The sequence below is a fragment of the Mesoplodon mirus genome (genome assembly GCF_964341445.2).
Source record: "Mesoplodon mirus genome assembly, chromosome: 13".
NCBI classification, from domain to species: domain Eukaryota; kingdom Metazoa; phylum Chordata; class Mammalia; order Artiodactyla; family Ziphiidae; genus Mesoplodon; species Mesoplodon mirus.
This window is the reverse complement of record NC_138989.1, coordinates 5,131,199-5,144,485: the sequence shown is the minus strand read 5'-3', so window position 1 is coordinate 5,144,485 and position 13,287 is coordinate 5,131,199. Positions and strand designations below refer to the sequence as shown.

Genomic DNA, 13,287 nt, shown 5'->3' with positions numbered 1-13,287 from the left:
ATTTCTGACCTGTAATTTTTACCATCCATGTGGTCTTTCAAACTAAACCCCTGTGTAAGAATCAGCTCCCGCTCTGCTCACTATAATGAGACTTTCCAAGAATTAAACATATTTTTTAAGAATGCAAAGCTAATAATTTCAGAGCTTACAATTCCATGTGGGTGGTTATTCTAGTAGGAAAGATCCGAGCAAGGCTTTATGAGAATTAGCAACGGCTCCAGATTCAATCCCAGCAAGGCGTGACTCTTGAAAGAGCAAGGAGGCAAAGCTAAGACACCCACCACTGAAAGGCAAAGCAAAGCTGGAAACAAGCAGACACCCTGGCACCCATGATCCACCACGTTGCACACGCAGGTCCGAACAGCAAGGAAGCTGACTGCTGTCTGCTCTTTCTAAGTGGACAAGTAGTTTTCCTTTACTCTTCTTTCTTTAAGAATGATTTCAGGGCTTCCCTGGCGGCGCAGCGGTTGAGAGTCCGCCTGCCGATGCGGGGGACGCGGGTTCGTGCCCCGGTCTGGGAAGATCCCACATGCCGCGGAGCGGCTGGGCCCGTGAGCCATGGCCACTGAGCCTGCGCGTCCGGAGCCTGTGCTCCGCAGCGGGAGAGGCCGCGGCAGTGAGAGGCCCGCGTACCGCAAAAAAAAAAAGAATGATTTCAAGGGACTCGCCAGGTGGTACAGTGGTTAAGAATCCGCCTGCCAATGCAGGGGACATGGGTTCGAACCCTGGTCCGGGAAGATTCCACATGCCAGGGAGCAACTAAGCCCGTGCGCAACTACTGAGCCTGAGCTCTAGAGCCCGCAAGCCACAACTACTGAGCCCTCGTGCCACAACTACTGAAGCCAGTGCGCCTAGAGCCCGTGCTCCTCAACAAGAGAAGCCACTGCAATGAGAAGCCCGCAAAGAAGAGCAGCCCCCGCTCGCCGCAACTAGAGAAAGCCCACATGCAACAACGAAGACCCAACCCAGCCAAAAATAAATAAATAAATAATTAATTTTTTTAAAAAACAATTTCAAGCCTATTTAAAAATACAGAGACTATTGTAACAAATAATCCATCTATCTGCTGCATAGCTTTGTCACACTTTGATATTTTCCTACATTTGCTGCAGAGCTTAAAAAAACAAAAGCAGGGCTTCCCTGGTGGCGCAGTGGTTGAGAGTCCACCTGCCGATGCGGGGGACGCGGGTTCGTGCCCCAGTCTGGGAAGATTCCACATGCCACGGAGTGGCTGGTCCCGTGAGCCATGGCCTCTGAGCCTGCGCGTCCGGAGCCTGTGCTCCGCAATGGGAGAGGCCACAGCAGTGAGAGGCCTGCATACCGCAAAAACAAACAAACAAACAGACAAAAAACAAAAGCAAAGGGAATTCCCTGGCCATCCAGTGGTTAGGACTCCACACTTTCACTGTCCAGTGACCCCTGGTCGGGGAACTAAGATCCAGCAGGCCGTGCAGCGCAGCCGACAAAATAAAAAAGAAACAAACAAAACCCCAAAGCGAACAACAAACTATCCTTATTGTATTCTCCTTCCTTCCCCCTTAGAGCAGTTAACCCCTATTCGGAATTACATGCTTCTCCCTGTTATGAATGTTTATGTAATGTTATTACGTAGATACTGCTAGGGTTCAAATGCTTGTGTCCCCACCCCCCAATTTATATGCTGGAATCCTAACCTTCAAGGTGATGATATTAGAAAGTGAGACCTTTGGGAGATGCTTAGAGGTCATAAGGATGGAGCCCCCATGATGGGATTTGTGCCCATATCATAGAGACCCCAGAGAGGTCCCTCCCCTCTTTCACCATTTTTTGGACACTGCAAAAAGTTGCCATCTGTGGGTCAGGAAATGGGCCTCACCAGGTACTGAATCTGCTGGCACTTTGATCTTAGACTTCCAGCCTCCACAACTGGGAGAAATAAATTTCTGTTGTTTATAAGCTACCCAGTGGGTGGTATTTTGTTAGAGCAGTCCGCATGGACAAAGACAGGTACAATTCCATAGAACTGTGTCTGTCATATTTTCAAACTATGTAAATGACATCATGCTATCAGGATCATTCTGAAACTTGTCTCTTTTCCTCAGTGCAACATTTCCTCAAGTTATTTTTTGTTTTTTGTTTTTTTATTAGTTTTTGCTTTATATCAAAGTGAATCAGTCATACATATATATCTGTTCCCACATCCCTTCCCTCTTGCGTCTCCCTCCCTCCCACCCTCCCTATCCCACCCCTCTAGGTGGTCACAAAGCACCGAGCTGATCTCCCTGTGCTATGTGGCTGCTTCCCACTATCTATCTACCTTACGTTTGGTAGTGTATATATGTCCATGCCTCTCTCTCGCTTTGTCACAGCTTACCCGCCCCCCCATATCCTCAAGTCCATTCTCAAGTAGGTCTGTGTCTTTATTCCTGTTTTACCCCTAGGTTCTTCATGACATTTTTTTTCTTAAATTCCATATATATGTGTTAGCATACGGTATTTGTCTTTCTCTTTCTGACTTACTTCACTCTGTATGACAGACTCTAGGTCTATCCACCTCATTACAAATAACTCAGTTTCATTTCTTTTTATGGCTGAGTAATATTCCATTGTATATATGTGCCACATCTTCTTTACCCATTCATCCGATGATGGACACTTAGGTTGTTTCCATCTCTGGGCTATTGTGAATAGAGCTGCAATGAACATTTTGGTACATGACTCTTTTTGAATTATGGTTTTATCAGGGTATATGCCCAGTAGTGGGATTGCTGGGTCATATGGTAGTTCTATTTTTAGTTTTTTAAGGAACCTCCATACCGTTCTCCATAGCGGCTGTACCAGTTCACATTCCCACCAGCAGTGCAAGAGTGTTCCCTTTTCTCCACACCCTCTCCAGCATTTATTGTTTCTAGATTTTTTGATGATGGCCATTCTGACTGGTGTGAGATGATATCTCATTGTAGTTTTGATTTGCATTTCTCTAATGATTAATGATGTTGAGCATTCTTTCATGTGTTTGTTGGCGGTCTGTATATCTTCTTTGGAGAAATGCCTATTTAAGTCTTCTGCCCATTTTTGGATTGGGTTGTTTCTGTTAAGTTTTTGCCTTTCTAGATTTCATTGCCCATTCTTGTATATGCAGTCTTTTTTTTTTTTTTATTTTTTTTACACATCTTGATTTTATTCAACATATTCAACAGTATATCTTGGGGGAGTTTTACTTTTTAGTGTACATATATCTACTTCATTCTTTTTTTTTTTTTTCTTTTTGTCATTATCTTTATTTTATTGTCTATTTCCCTCTCCATTTTTCTTTCTTTTAGTTGGCAATAAAATGCACCAAGTTTAAGCTACAGTTTGATGGGTTTTGACGAACGAATACAGCTGCATAACTATTGCCATGACCCTGATGTAGAACATTTCTATTTTTTTTTTTTTTTTAATTTTTTGCCTTATAACAAATTTAATCAGTTATACATATACATATGTTTCCATATCCCCTCCCTTTTGCGTCTCCCTCCCACCCTCCCTATCCCACCCCTCCAGGCGGTCACAAAGCACCGAGCTGATCTCCCTGTGCTATGCGGCTGCTTCCCACTAGCTATCTACCTTACGTTTGGTAGTGTATATATGTCCATGCCGCTCTTTCACTTTGTCACAGCTTACCCTTCCCCCTCCCCATATCCTCAAGTCCATTCTCTAGTAGGTCTGTGTCTTTATTCCTGTCTTACCCCTATGTTCTTCATGACATTTTTTTTCTTAAATTCCATATATATGTGTTAGCATACAGTATTTGTCTTTCTCTTTCTGACTTACTTCACTCTGTATGACAGACTCTAGGTCTATCCACCTCATTACAAATAGCTCAATTTCATTTCTTTTTATGGCTGAGTAATATTCATATTACTCATAATATTCATATATTGAATATGAATAATATTCAATATATGAATAATATTCATATATTGTATATATGTGCCACATCTTCTTTATCCATTCATCCGATGATGGACACTTAGGTTGTTTCCATCTCCGGGCTATTGTAAATAGGGCTGCTATGAACATTTTGGTACATGTCTCTTTTTGAATTATGGTTTTCTCAGGGTATATGCCCAGTAGTGGGATTGCTGGGTCATATGGTAGTTCTATTTGTAGTTTTTTAAGGAACCTCCATACCGTTCTCCATAGCGGCTGTACCAATTCACATTCCCACCAGCAGTGCAAGAGTGTTCCCTTTTTTCCACACCCTCTCCAGCATTTATTGTTTCTAGATTTTTTGATGATGGCCATTCTGACTGGTGTGAGATGATATCTCATTGTAGTTTTGATTTGCATTTCTCTAATGAGTAAAGATGTTGAGCATCCTTTCATGTGTTTGTTGGCAGTCTGTATATCTTCTGTGGAGAAATGTCTATTTAGGTCTTCTGCCCATTTTTGGATTGGGTTGTTTGTTTTTTTGTTATTGAGCTGCATGAGCTGCTTATAAATTTTGGAGATTAATCCTTTGTCAGTTGCTTCATTTGCAAATATTTTCTCCCATTCTGAGGGTTGTCTTTTGGTCTTGTTTATGGTTTCCTTTGCTGTGCAAAAGCTTTTAAGTTTCATTAGGTCCCATGTGTTTATTTTTGTCTTTATTTCCATTTCTCTAGGAGGTGGGTCAAAAAGGATCTTGCTGTGATTTATGTCATAGAGTGTTCTGCCTATGTTTTCCTCTAAGAGTTTGATAGTGTCTGGCCTTACATTTAGGTCTTTAATCCATTTTGAGCTTATTTTTGTGTATGGTGTTAGGGAGTGATCTAATCTCATACTTTTACATGTCCCTATCCAGTTTTCCCAGCACCACTTATTGAAGAGACTGTCCTTTCTCCACTGTACATTCCTGCCTCCTTTATCAAAGATAAGGTGACCATATGTCCGTGGGTTTAACTCTGGGCTTTCTATCCTGTTCCATTGATCTATCTTTCTGGTTTTGTGCCAGTACCATACTGTCTTGATTACTGTAGCTTTGTAGTATAGTCTGAAGTCAGGGAGCCTGATTCCTCCAGCTCCATTTTTCGTTCTCAAGATTGCTTTGGCTATTCGGGGTCTTTCGTGTTTCCATACAAATTGTGAAATTTTTTGTTCTAGTTCTGTGAAAAATGCCAGTGGTAGTTTGATAGGGATTGCATTGAATCTGTAGATTGCTTTGGGTAGTAGAGTCATTTTCACAATGTTGATTCTTCCAATCCAAGAACATGGTACATCTCTCCATCTATTTGTATCATCTTTAATTTCTTTCATCAGTGTCTTATAATTTTCTGCATACAGGTCTTTTGTCTCCTTAGGTAGGTTTATTCCTAGATATTTTATTCTTTTGGTTGCAATGGTAAATGGGAGTGTTTCCTTGATTTCACTTTCAGATTTTTCATCATTAGTATATAGGAATGCCAGAGATTTCTGTGCATTAATTTTGTATCCTGCAACTTTACCAAATTCATTGATTAGCTCTAGTAGTTTTCTGGTAGCATCTTTAGGATTCTCTATGTATAGTATCATGTCATCTGCAAACAGTGACAGCTTTACTTCTTCTTTTCCGATTTGGATTCCTTTTATTTCCTTTTCTTCTCTGATTGCTGTGGCTAAAACTTCCAAAACTAGGTTGAATAAGAGTGGTGAGAGTGGGCAACCTTGTCTTGTTCCTGATCTTAGTGGAAATGGTTTCAGTTTTTCACCATTGAGGACGATGCTGGCTGTGGGTTTGTCATATATGGCCTTTATTATGTTGAGGAAAGTTCCCTCTATGCCTACTTTCTGCAGGGTTTTTATCATAAATGGGTGTTGAATTTTGTCGAAAGCTTTCTCTGCATCTATTGAGATGATCATATGGTTTTTCTCCTTCAATTTGTTAATATGGTGTATCACGTTGATTGATTTGCGTATATTGAAGAATCCTTGCATTCCTGGAATAAACCCCACTTGATCATGGTGTATGATCCTTTTAATGTGCTGTTGGATTCTGTTTGCTAGTATTTTGTTGAGGATTTTTGCATCTATGTTCATCAGTGATATTGGCCTGTAGTTTTCTTTCTTTGTGACATCCTTGTCTGGTTTGGGTATCAAGGTGATGGTGGCCTCGTAGAATGAGTTTGGGAGTGTTCCTCCCTCTGCTATATTTTGGAAGAGTTTCAGAAGGATAGGTGTTAGCTCTTCTCTAAATGCTTGATAGAATTCGCCTGTGAAGCCATCTGGTCCTGGGCTTTTGTTTGTTGGAAGATTTTTAATCACAGTTTCAATTTCAGTGCTTGTGATTGGTCTGTTCATATTTTCTATTTCTTCCTGATTCAGTCTTGGCAGGTTGTGCATTTCTAAGAATTTGTCCATTTCTTCCAGGTTGTCCATTTTATTGGCATAGAGTTGCTTATAGTAATCTCTCATGATCTTTTGTATTTCTGCAGTGTCAGTTGTTACTTCTCCTTTTTCATTTCTAATTCTATTGATTTGAGCCTTCTCCCTTTTTTTCTTGATGAGTCTGGCTAATGGTTTATCAATTTTGTTTATCTTCTCAAAGAACCAGCTTTTAGTTTTATTGATCTTTGCTATCGTTTCCTTCATTTCTTTTTCATTTATTTCTGATCTGATTTTTATGATTTCTTTCCTTCTGCTAACTTTGGGATGTTTTTGTTCTTCTTTCTCTAATTGCTTTAGGTGCAAGGTTAGGTTGTTTAATCGAGATGTTTCCTGTTTCTTAAGGTGGGATTGTATTGCTATAAACTTCCCTCTTAGAACTGCTTTTGCTGCATCCCATAGGTTTTGGGTCGTCGTGTCTCCATTGTCATTTGTTTCTAGGTATTTTTAAATTTCCTCTTTGATTTCTTCAGTGATCACTTCGTTATTAAGTAGTGTATTGTTTAGCCTCCATGTGTTTGTATTTTTTACAGCTCTTTTCCTGTAATTGATATCTAGTCTCATAGCATTGTGGTCGGAAAAGATACTTGATACAATTTCAATTTTCTTAAATTTACCAAGGCTTGATTTGTGACCCAAGATATGATCTATCCTGGAGAATGTTCCATGAGCACTTGAGAAAAATGTGTATTCTGTTGTTTTTGGATGGAATGTCCTATAAATATCAATTAAGTCCATCTTGTTTAATGTATCATTTAAAGCTTGTGTTTCCTTATTTATTTTCATTTTGGATGATCTGTCCATTGGTGAAAGTGGGGTGTTAAAGTCCCCTACTATGAGTGTGTTACTGTCGATTTCTCCTTTTATGGCTGTTAGTATTTGCCTTACGTATTGAGGTGCTCCTATGTTTGGTGCATAAATATTTACAATTGTTATATCTTCTTCTTGGATTGATCCCTTGATCATTATGTAGTGTCCTTCTTTGTCTCTTCTAGTAGTCTTTATTTTAAAGTCTATTTTGTCTGATATGAGAATTGCTACTCCAGCTTTCTTTTGGTTTCCATTTGCATGGAATATCTTTTTCCATCCCCTTACTTTCAGTCTGTATGTGTCTCTAGGTCTGAAGTGGGTCTCTTGTAGACAGCATATATATGGGTCTTGTTTTTGTATCCATTCAGCCAATCTGTGTCTTTTGGTGGGAGCATTTAGTCCATTTACATTTAAGGTAATTATCGATATGTATGTTCCTGTTCCCATTTTCTTAATTGTTTTGGGTTCGTTATTGTAGGTCTTTTACTTCTGTTGTGTTTCTTGCCTAAAGAAGTTCCTTTAGCATTTGTTGTAAAGCTGGTTTGGTGGTGCTGAACTCTCTCAGCTTTTGCTTGTCTGTAAACGTTTTAATTTCTCCATCAAATCTGAATGAGATCCTTGCTGGGTAGAGTCATCTTGGTTGCAGGTTTTTCTCCTTCATCACTTTAATTATGTCCTGCCACTCCCTTCTGGCTTGTAGAGTTTCTGCTGAGAGATCAGCTGTTATCCTGATGGGGATTCCCTTGTGTGTTATTTGTTGTTTTTGCCTTGCTGCTTTTAATATGATTTCTTTGTGTTTAATTTTTGACAGTTTGATTAATATGTGTCTTGGCGTATTTCTCCTTGGATTTATTCTGTATGGGACTCTCTGTGCCTCCTGGACTTGATTAACTATTTCCTTTCCCATATTAGGGAAGTTTTCAACTATAATCTCTTCAAATATTTTCTCAGTCCCTTTCTTTTTCTCTTCTTCTTCTGGAACCCCTATAATTCGAATGTTGGTGCGTTTAATGTTGTCCCAGAGGTCTCTGAGACTGTCCTCTGTTCTTTTCATTCTTTTTTCTTTATTTTGCTCTGCAGCAGTTATTTCCACTATTTTATCTTCCACCTCACTTATCCGTTCTTCTGCCTCAGTTATTCTGCTATTGATCCCGTCTAGAGTATTTTTTATTTCATGTATTGTGTTTTTAATTGATGCTTGATTCATCTTTAGTTCTTCTAGGTCCTTGTTAACTGTTTCTTGCATTTTGTCTATTCTATTTCCAAGATTTTGGATCTGGGAAATAGAATCTTGGATCATCTTTACCATCATTATTCTGAATTCTTTTTCAGGTAGACTGCCTATTACCTCTTCATTTGTTAGATCTGGTGGGTTTTTATCTTGCTCCTTCTCCTGCTGTGTGTTTTTCTGTCTTCTCATTTTGCTTATGTTACTGTGTTTGGGGTCTCCTTTTTGCAGGCTGCAGGTTCGTAGTTCCCGTTGTTTTTGGTGTCTGTCCCCAGTGGCTAAGGTTGGTTTAGTGGGTTGTGTAGGCTTCCTGGTGGAGGGGACTAGTGCCTGTGTTCTGGTGGATGAGGCTGGATCTTGTCTTTCTGGTGGGCAGGTCCACGTCTGGTGGTGTGTTTTGGGGTGTCTGCAGACTTTTTATGAGTTTAGGCCACCTCTCTGCTAATGGGTGGCGTTGTGTTCCTGTCTTGCTAGTTGTTTGGCATAGGGTGTCCAGCACTGTAGCTTGCTGGTCGTTGAGTGAAGCTGGGTGCTGGTGTTGAGATGGAGATCTCTGGAAGATTTTTGCCGTTTGATATTATGTGGAGCTGGGAGGTCTCTTGTGGACCAGTGTCCTGAAGTTGGCTCTCCCACCTCAGAGGCACAGCACTGACTCCGGGCTCCTCAATTTGGGATGATGTGTTGTCTATTCATGTATTCCACAGATGCAGAGTACATCAAGTTGATTGTGGAGCTTTAATCCGCTGCTTCTGAGGCTGCTGGGAGAGGTTTCCCTTTCTCTTCTTTGTTCTCACAGCTCCTGGGTCTCAGCTTTGGATTTGGCCCCGCCTCTGCGTGTAGGTCGCCGGAGGGCGTCTGTTCTTCGCTCAGGCAGGACAGGGTTAAAGGAGCAGCCTCTTCGGGGACTCTGGCTCACTCAGACCGGGCGGGAGGGAGGGGCACGGAGTGCGGGGCGAGCCTGCAGCGGCAAAGGTCGGCGTGACGTTGCACCAGTCCGAGGCGCGCCGTGCGTTCTCCCAGGGAAGCCGCCCCTGGATCCCGGGACCCCGGCAGTGGCGGGCTGCACAGGCTCCCGGAAGGGCGGTGTGGGCAGTGACCTGCGCTCGCACACAGGCTTCTTGGCGGCGGCAGCAGCAGCCCCAGCATCCCACGCCCGTCTCTGGGCTCCGCGCTTTCAGTCGCGACTCGCGCCCATCCGTGGAGCCCCTTTAAGCAGCGCTCTTAATCCCCTGTCCTCACACACCAGGAAACCAAGAGGGAAGAAAAAGTCTCTTGCCTCTTCGGCAGCTCCAGAGTCTTCCCGGACTCCCTCCCGGCTAGCTGTGGCACATTAGCCCCCTTCAGGCTGAGTTCTCGCCGCCAGCCCCAGTCCTCTCCCTGCGCTCTGACGGAAGCCCGAGCCTCAGCTTCCAGCGCTGCGTGCCCCGGCGGGCGAGCAGACAAGCCTCTCGGGCTGGTGAGTGCCGCTCGGCACCGATCCTCTGTGTGCGGATCTCTCCGCTTTGCCCTACCCAGGTATGTGGGGAGTTTCTTGCCTTTTGGGAGGTCTGGGGTCTTCTGCCAGCGTTCAGTAGGTGTTCTGTAGGAGTTGTTCCACGTGTAGCTGTATTTCTGGTGTATCCGTGGGGAGGAAGGTGATCTCCGCGTCTTACTCTTCCGCCATCTTACCCGGAAGTGTCCTGTATATGCAGTCTTAAATGTTTGCACCAGGTACTCTGGGACAGTGGTTTTAAACTGAGGGTTGTGACTGTTAATGAGTAGTGACAAGTATTAAAAAAAAAGAAAGGGAAATTGAATAAATTAGCACAGAATAGAAAATATCAGAGCCCATAGCATTTAATAAAGAAAACTATTATTTCATGAAACTTTAGTGTTGTTCCTGTGTGACTTTTCTGAGTGGCCATGCAAAATCGATTCTTTACTGGGAACTGGAGTAAAAAAATGGGATGCCCAAGCTCCAGGGTCTGTCCTAGCAATGGGATTGCAGCATCCTACCTTGGGTGTACATATCTTCAGCTTTCCACACGTGGCCAAATGGCTTTCCAAAGTGGCTGTACCAACTGGCAAGTTGTGTTTGAGTTTAGAAGTTTCTTAACTTTGGGAAGTGAGGGGACTTTTTCAGAGGCCTGTCCCTTCTGTCTTATTTTGGGTTGATGTTCTTCTGGCTTAAGTTTATGGATCTGCTGGTGGTGTTTGGTTGGGGAAACAGTCATATTAAAGTCTGGCCATTTAATTTCTCTGCTGTCAAGAGGCAGGATGAAGTTACTCTTCTTTTTCAAAGAATGATTTAAGTAGAAAATAATGAATGCAAAATGCTGTAGTTAGTTAACCCTCAGCAGATAAGCTGATGGATCAGCTGTCACTTGGATCTTGCTCTAAAGGGAAAGAACAGGATATTTAATCATTTTCAAAAAACAAAAACAGCGGTGATGAATTCGATGCACTTTGACGCTGAGTGACTCATTAGGGTGCACTGTTATTTTCCAGTTAAAAAAGGCGCCTTGCATCTCCCCTTTGATTAAACAGTTGTGAAGCAAGGTCTTTGTTTTCAAGAGCCCACCAGGTCTCCTGAACTGTGTAGATGTACGAACTATTGGTACTTAGCATGGGGTCAGTTGGAACCTCCTATATTCAGGTGGCAAACTGGTAGACTTTGAACCCGTTTTGAATGTTTTCTTTTCCCCCCCTTCGATTTGGGCCAGCATTTAAAAAATCAGGAGCTTTGACTGCAAATACACATTTCAGGCATCTCTGGAGAAGCGGAAGGTCGGCAACGTGGAGTCAGGCTGATATTGGATGACCACACTGCTGATGCTGCCTGTGGCCACTCAGTTTACAAGGGGTGAGCTCTCTTATTTACCACAGTCCTCTCCACTCCGTACTGTCCTCCCAAAACTGGATAAAAAGCCTGAACCCAGTTCTAATGTGTGTGTGTATATGGGGGTGGGTGGTTCCCCCATCACACCAAGCAGGGCTCCCGCACCAGCTGGGTGTCCTACAATTCAACTTGATTCTGACTCTGTCTACCTGGAGTCAGCAGCAGATCCCACAAGACTGCCCTCTCTTCCCCCTCCGAGATGCCAGCTACAAGTCCAGGTTGTCACCTGTGCTTCTGAGTGACCAGCTGTATGTCAAAGGTTCCAGCGACCCCCTCCTGGGCTTGATTAATTTGCTAGAGCATCTCACAGAACTCAGAGGAACTTTTTACTTCCTAAATTACTGGTTGATTATAAAAGGACATAACTCAGGAACAGCCAGATGGAAGAGATGTGCACAGGGCAAGGAATGCAGAGAGGACATGGAGATTCCATGCCTTCTCTAGGCCACCATTCTTCCTGAATCTCCACGTGTCCATCAACCCGGAAGCTCTCTGAACCCCATCCTTTTGGGTTTTTATGGAGGCTTCACTACATAGGCATAATTGATTAAAAATCATTGTCCATTGGCAAGCGATTCAACCTCCAGCTTCTGTTCCCTCCCTGGAGGTCGGGGGATGGGACTGAAAGTTCCAACCCTCCAATCACACGGTTGGTTGCCCTGGCAACCAGCCGCATCCTGAGGTGAGTTCCAAAAGTCACCTCACTAACGGAACAAAAGATGCCTTTATTACTCTCATCATTTAGGAAATTCCAAGGGTTTTAGGAGCTCTGTGCCAGGAACAGGGACAAAGACCAAATAGATCTTATTATAACTCACAATATCACCCTGCGGTTGGCTGTTAGTTGGCATTTATCATTAAGCGCACAGTGGTGTTTTTTTTTTCTTTTGGGAGTTCTTTCTTTTTCTTTTTTAAATTGAAGTAGAGTTGCTTTACAATGTCATGCCAGTCTGGGCTGTACAACAAAGTGACTCAGTTACACACATGCAGACATTCTTTTTTTCATATTCTTTTCCATGATGGTTTATCACAGGATATTGAATATAGTGCCCTGTGCTCTACGGTAGGACCTCGATTTTTATCCATCCTATGTACAGTAGTTTGCATCTTCTAATCCCAAACTCCCAATCCTTCCCTCCCTCACCCTCCCCTTGTCAACCGTAAGTCCTTTCTCTGTTTTTGTTTCCTAGATATGTTCATTTGCACTTGTGCCTCCCTCAGAGGGACAAGAGGCGCCGCAAACTGGAAGTCTTGTAATCTTTTATAATTAAAATTAATGTTTGCTTCTTTCCTCTGCAGATAGTTCCCTTTCATCTTTCTTTGTTGGAAAAGGGAAGAGATGTATTCATGGAGTCCTTCTGCTTTTTTTAAAGCAGAATGTCACAGGTTGCTCCAGGAGATGTCACATCCTAGAATTAAAGCTTTCCTTGTTTGACCCATTGCAGAAACTTTGATGCCAAGCCCATACTCTTTAGGGGAGATATGTATGTAGGTGATTTGCCTAGGACTCTGAAAGTAAAAAAGTAGAAAATAAAAAAGGGATTTGCTGCATTAGAAAAGACTAGTGCGTAGAGTGTGGGCTCCTGTTGTACACTCGGGATGACCTAGCCCCCTCCAAGTCAGAGGTGGGTGAGAAGTAGCAATTCCAACAGACAAGGATGGTCCTCCCTATTTATCCCTACCTTGGGCTCATTTTATCCTGGGCTGCATCACTTAAACTCAAAACACACTTTTAATATTCAGGGGTCAGTCCTTGTAGCCATCACATTGTGCTATTCTCCACACCCTATGAGTGGGTCCACAGGAAACTGTAAACAGGTCTGGCTTTCCATATCACCACTCACACAAGCCAGTGCTTTTCCACACTTGATCTACAGATCACAGACACGCGAGGATTATGCAAAAGAACAAGAACAACGCTTTATTATAAGTTATGAAGACAACACAAGGGTTCTGGAAGGAAAACAGGGAGAGGGGAGGAGTCAGCTACAGGCAACAGGGGGCATCC

The 13,287-nt window shown here is 42.8% G+C and overlaps 1 protein-coding gene across 1 annotated transcript in view; it reads left to right on the top strand.

Annotated features, from left to right (window-relative positions):
* Nucleotides 1-13,287, top strand: part of LOC309815040 (transmembrane protein 132B) — a gene marked incomplete at its 5' end in the record, with an annotated part of 393,456 nt that overhangs the window by 217,374 nt on the left and 162,795 nt on the right. The gene's annotated exons all lie outside the window — the stretch shown is intronic.